This window comes from Vanellus vanellus (genome assembly GCF_965231255.1).
Source record: "Vanellus vanellus genome assembly, chromosome: Z".
In the NCBI taxonomy this organism is placed as follows: Eukaryota; Metazoa; Chordata; class Aves; order Charadriiformes; family Charadriidae; genus Vanellus; species Vanellus vanellus.
The window spans coordinates 10,487,229-10,493,701 of record NC_138908.1 but is presented as its reverse complement, the minus strand read 5'-3'; positions in this window follow the sequence as shown (position 1 = coordinate 10,493,701).

The window sequence follows — 6,473 nt, the reverse complement described above, 5'->3', positions numbered from 1 at the left end:
TCTAACAGCTCGGTTTGTTTTTTAAAATTTTTGTAATTTCTCATTGTACCTTGAGAACTGTCACATGTGCTGGTTTTTCTTCCCTTTTAATTATTCTCTTTTGCATGATATGCAGTCCCATTTTACCTAGTCATCTTGCTTGTAATCCTTAGCTGCTAAGAAACATTGTGAGTGAAGAGCAGCGCAGCGGCCAAGCTAATAATCCCACCTGGTGCATTTCTCTGCATTGGCATGCCAGGAGTAAGGATGTAAGTGATTCTAAAAAGCTGCAGTTTGAGACAGATGGGCTTAGCTGCTGGGTTTTGTTTTTTTTTTTTTTTGACACAGCTAACACTGGTAAAAATAATTAAGTAGTGGGCAGTGGTCCTGGGCTGGGGATCAAGGAAGGACAGTAGAAAAGGAAGAGGTAGCAGGGCAAGGAGGAGGAGCCATCTGCAAGGAAACTCAGCTGCAGAAAGGTTGGGACTCATTAATTCTGCAGGTCTGTACAAGTGTGATGGAAATTGATCATAGTAGTAAGTTCAAGCATCTCTCTGAAAACATAGTCCTGCCTCAAGTCAAATGATCCTTTGGCTTTGGGAGGAGTTTCATATCAGTAAATTAATTTCCTCCATGGTTTGTAGGAACAGGAAGGAATCTAGCCCTTCGAATAAATGAGGTCTAATCTCTCATGCATCAGAATACTTTCATTTTCCCTAAAATTCCTATTCTTGTTCACCATAATCAAATAAAAAAATATAAAATACAGCTTTGTAGCATGTCTGTCAGAAAGTCATTACAAAATCTTCAGTTTAATAAAAGGCTCTTTTGAACATTGCCTCAGAAATTTGGCTATGCTGCTTCTTGAGCCAATAAAGTACTCATTCTTAGGCTGGCTGTTCTCGTCATCTCGGTGTAGAGGGAGCTGTGTATCTCCTTAAATAAGCAAAAGTTGAGTTAAATTGGATGTGATACTGAATGATCACAAACTGCAATATTTCAGAATGGCCATGGGCAGTTCTGTTCACTACAGGCTGCTTGCACTTGACAGTGATTCTCTTGTTTTTCTTTTTTTCTTTTTCCCCCTAAGTGAAAATGGGCTGTGCGGGATGTCTCCTTCTCTTGAGCCAAGATCTTCCAGAGCAGTGCTGTTACTTCCAACTGGCAGTGCTACTCATACATATCCATTCTAAATACTTTTATTTCTATATTTGTTGTGCATGTCACAAAAAAAACCCAACACAACCAAACAATTAGAATGCTTTGAAGAGTCTTTAAATATTTTAGTTGGATTACTTTTGCCTTAAGATGCTGTAGCCATAGTTGTAGTCCTTCTCCATGGTTGCGCTTCTGATTCTTCATTTGATAGCCATTTAGCACGGACTTCCTCTTCTTATCACAAGTGCCCTATCTTCCCACAATTCTGTTTATTGCTTTCCCATCAAACTTGAAAGCTTTCAAGGCTTTTGATGCAGCAAAAGCTTGCCCATTAACTTAAATATGTGCATGAATAGCGCTGTTGACTTGAAAATGATCCCATCTCTGTACAGAGTCAACAAGCAGGTGCATAAGATTTAACTGGGTCTGGTCAAAAGCCTGCTCTCTTCAATCTCTGCAGTACAAGACACAAGCTGTAATAGCATAAGCAAGGAAGGATCTTTTTTAAAAAGATAGCTGGATTTAATTTTTTTTACATCTTCTAGAATGGTCTTGTTTTGTACTAGTTTCACATGTGCTTATGTGCAGACAGACACAAACGTTATCCTCTCCAGGTAGAGCACAGGGGAAAAAAGATAAAGCAGTGGAGGAGAGGCTGTCCACAGTGGGGATAAAAGCTTTTACTGCCATTGACCTGGTAAACCAGCCAAGCCTGACAGTCTGGCTGGTATGGCCTCCAGCCTACCTTATTGTTTGTTGTCTGTTCTGTCTGGAGTGTGCTGTAGAGAAAAATCCTATAATTTAGGCTTTAAATAGAATACTTGATGAAAAGCAGGTGGGTTTTATGTGTCTGGTCTAGTAAATAAATTCAACCTGAAGTTAGCCTCCTGCTATTCATTGTAAACCCTATTGCCATTTTATGTCTCATTATCTGAATGAGAAGATGAAGATGCATTATGAAAATAATGTTACAAAACAACTGAGAGTCCTTTTCAGGCTCACACTGAGCACTTACAAAGCCATGTGCCATTATAAAAACATCCTGAGTGGTATTGTTGGAGTACCTGGCACTCTAGATCAGAACAGCAGTAAACCACTGGCAGTGCCTATCTTAAATTTGAAAATAGGTTTTCCTACAGGTGACTTTCCATTGTTATTAAGGAACTGCTCCAATCCTTGCTTTGAAGAAAGGCACTTTGCCACCTAATACTGCATTGCTGCTATGTAGTATATTTCCTGTCGTCTGTAACATCTTTTAACTTACTTTAAAATTGTATTAAATGAGAAAATACTCTTTTTTTGGAGGATTGAACCCATCACCAAACTGCTTCTATCCCAGCAACTGTAGGTATGTTGTACGTATCGCAACTCAATAGCACTGCATAGAATCTCTTCAAAATTCCTGTTCTTGCTTATGCTGGCCTATGTCCCACCCTTTGTAAAAATTACAGGAGATGTAACATATACAGAATGATCTCCAGTTGGTGCCGGAGATGCTTAATTGTGATAAATATCAGTCCTGGTTGAGAAGATACAGCTAAACAGCAGAAGTAATACCAGTACTTCATGGACTAACATTGCCTTAATGGAGGTGCAAGAGTATCTCTGAAGAGGCAGGATGACAGGGCAGCCTGTAGATCCTTCCTCTCTCTGTTTATCCAAAGAGGTAGCCTGTAGGACTTTAATTTCAGTGATATGGAGGCAGAACTATTTTCTTCAGGAAAAAATGACGTGAAACTGGTGACCTTTGTCTTGAATTGGTGAGATTCTTGATCCCCAAATTTACCGTTTGTCTTCTTGCCCAGTTATTATATGCATACCAATTCTGTTTTATCTTGTTTCTCAGCTGAAATGATGTAAACATAATAAACAGGATTTTGCTAGGAGAGTGTGGCAGTTTTTCAGGTTAACTTGGGTTAAGAGGTGGGCATCTCTTCAGCCAGACACCGATTCTGATTCTCATTGTGTATTTTATTCTGCTGGTTGCATGTTTCATGTGTTGATTGTTTTTAGCTTGGTCAATGTTTAACAAAAAGAAAACTATCAATAAAAATGTCAAGGAAAATATTAACAGTCATAAAATTATATCACCACAGTTGATGGTATGGAGTAGGAACTGGAGAATGGAACGTTACCATGTTTTTAATCACTCATAATTTCTCAGCAGAATTAAGACCTTTATTTATTTCGGTGTTGCTACTATTAGAAAAATAGACATTTTCCTTCCTCAGTTTTTGGCTGTACATTCGTGTGCCTGCTGCTGGAGCCAGATGATCCACATGCTGATGCATTTAGAGGTTTTCTATTTGTGTGGAAAAAAATTTCCTACAAGAAGTCAGCTGCATAATGTATCACAGTATCACAGTATGGTAGGGATTGAAAGGGACCTCAAAAGATCATCTAGTCCAATCCCCCTGTCGGAGCAGGAACACCTAGATGAGGTTGCACAGGAAGGCGTCCAGGCGAGTTTTGAATGTCTCCAGAGAAGGAGACTCCACAACCTCCCTGGGCAGCCTGTTCCAGTGCTCTGTCACCCTCACTGAGAAGAAGTTTCTTCTCAAATTTAAGTGGAACCTCTTGTGTTCCAGCTTGAATCCACTACCCCTTGTCCTATCGTTGGTTGCTACTGAGAAGAGCCTGGCTCCATCCTCATGACATTCCCCCTTTATATATTTATCAACGCTAATAAGATCACCCCTCAGTCTCCTCTTCTCCAAACTAAAGAGACCCAGCTCCCTCAGTCTTTCCTCATAAGGGAGATGCTCCACTCCCTTAATCATCTTAGTTGCCCTACGCTGGACTCTCTCCAGCAGCTCTCTGTCCTTCTTGAACCGAGGGGCCCAGAACTGGACACAATATTCCAGATGCGGTCTCACCAGGGCAGAGTAGAGGGGAAGGAGGACCTCTCTCGATCTGCTAACCACCCCCCTTCTAATACAGCCCAGGATGCCATTGGCCTTCTTGGCCACAAGGGCACAGTGCTGGCTCATGGTCATCCTGCTGTCCACCAGGACCCCCAGGTCCCTTTCCTCTACACTGCTCTCTAACAGGTAGCTCCCCATCCTATACTGGAACCTGGGGTTGTTTCTGCCCAGATGCAGTATTCAGTAGTTCTGCCTTCTCTGTATCTTCTGTCACCAGGGCACCCACCCCATTCAGTAGTGGGCCTACATTGCCTCTGGTGTTAGTTTTATCTGCCATGTATTTGAAAAAGCTCTTCCTGTTGTCCTTGACCCCTCTTGCCAGGTTTAACTCTAAGGAGGCCTTAGCTTTCCTAGTTGCCTCTCTACATCCCCTGACAGCAGCCCTGTACTCCTCCCAAGCGGTCAGCCCCTCCTTCCATGATCTATAAACTCTCTTCTTCCACTTGAGCTTGCCAAGCAGTTCCCTGTTTAGCCACACAGGTCTCCTGGCTCCCTTCCTTGACTTCCTACGTGTCGGGATGCTCTGATCTTGAGCTTGGTAGAAGCAGTCCCTGAATGCTGACCAGCTATCCTGGGCACCTTTACCTTCAAACAGCCTTGTCCACGGGATTTCCCCTAGTAATTGTTTGAAAAGGCCAAAGTTTGCCCTGCTGAAGTCCAGGGTTGCAATTCTGCTTGCTATTCTGATTCCACCAGCCGAGATCATGAACTCCACCATCTCATGGTCGCTGCAGCCAAGGCAGCCTTCAACCTTTACTCCTTGCACCAGACCCTCCTTGTTAGTGAGGATGAGATCCAGCAGTGCACCTCTCCTAGTCGGCTCCTCCACCATTTGCATCAGAAAGTTGTCATCAATGCATTGGAGGAACCTCCTAGACTGAGGCTGGCTGGCTGAGTAGTCCTTCCAGCAAACATCCGGAAAGTTAAAATTCCCCACGACAACCAGGGCCTGTGACTGTGAGGCCACTCTCAGCTGCCCATAGAAGGCCTCATCAACTTCCTCCCCCTGATCTGGTGGCCTGTAATAGATACCCACAACAGTGTCACCCCTGCCAGCCTGTCCCTTAATCCTCACCCACAGACTCTCAACTTGCTCCTCAACTGCACGTGGACAGTACTTGGTACATTGTAGTTGCTCTCTCACGTAAAGGGCAACTCCACCACCTCGCCTGGCTGGCCTGTCTTTCCTGAAAAGGACATAGCCACCCATGACCACATTCCAGTCATGTGAGCTGTCCCACCATGTCTCTGTAATTGCCACCAGATCATAATCTCCTGACCGAACAAGAGTTTCTAACTCTTCCTGCTTATTCCCCATGCTGCGTGCATTGGTGTACAGGCATTTCAGGGAGCGAGCTGAGCACACCGATTTCACCCTATGGGTATGGGAGGCCTCCTGGCCTTTATCAATTCTGGAGTGCTGCCCCACCAATGCAAGCTCAGTAACAACCCCATCCCCCTTCGAATCTAGTTTAAAGCTCTCCAAATGAGCCCTGCTAGATCCTGCCCCAGCATCCTTTTGCCCCTGTGAGATAAACCTTTCCCATGTGTCACTGTCCAGACCGGTGTCTTATAAAACCAGCCATTATCAAAGAAACCAAAGCCCTGCCTGTAGCACCAGTCCTGAAGCCAATCATTTACTGACTTAATTTTTCCATTCCATCCCACATCATCACGTGAAGATGGAAGGAGAGAAGAGAAAATAACTTGACCCCCAGAGTCCTTCACCATCCGCCCCAAGGCCTTGAAATCTTCCTTCATTCCCCTCAGGCTGCGGGATGCGGCTTCCTGCCCATCCATCTGGAATATCAGCAGTGGATAGTAGTCCGTCGGGTGCACCAGGGTGGGAAGTGGGAAGTACCCTGGTGATGTCCCTGATCCGGGCTCCGGGTAGACTACACACTTCCCTGTGGTGAGGGTCAGCTCTGCATATCGGGCCCTCCATCCCTCTCAGAAGCGAATTGCCTACTACAATTACCCTTTGTTCTTTTTTATCAGAGGCAGTCTTGAGGCGTGGAGCCAACCGCCTCTTCCTATATGACCTTGCAGGTGGGGCTTGCACCACATCCTCGCCTACGTCTTCTTCAAGATCCAGGGCCTCAAACCTATTACGGAGGGGCACCTGGGGAAGCTGAGCTGTTTTGTTTCATGCATAAAAGATTTGTAGTTGTTCATGGCATCTGCTGATAGTGCGTGACTAGTTCTAATCAAGGTCCAAGAATTTGCTCCTAACTCTAATTTTTCAAACGCAAGTTTTAAAATGCTTTATCTCCTGTCTTTTTGAAGTTCCAGCTCTTGAAATCAAGTACATGATTGTCATCTTCCATGTTAAAATAAAATAAAAATGGGTTTCTCTCATGGCTGAAGAGACAGCTAAAAACTCACCTCAGTTTGTGCTAAGAACTTGCAGAG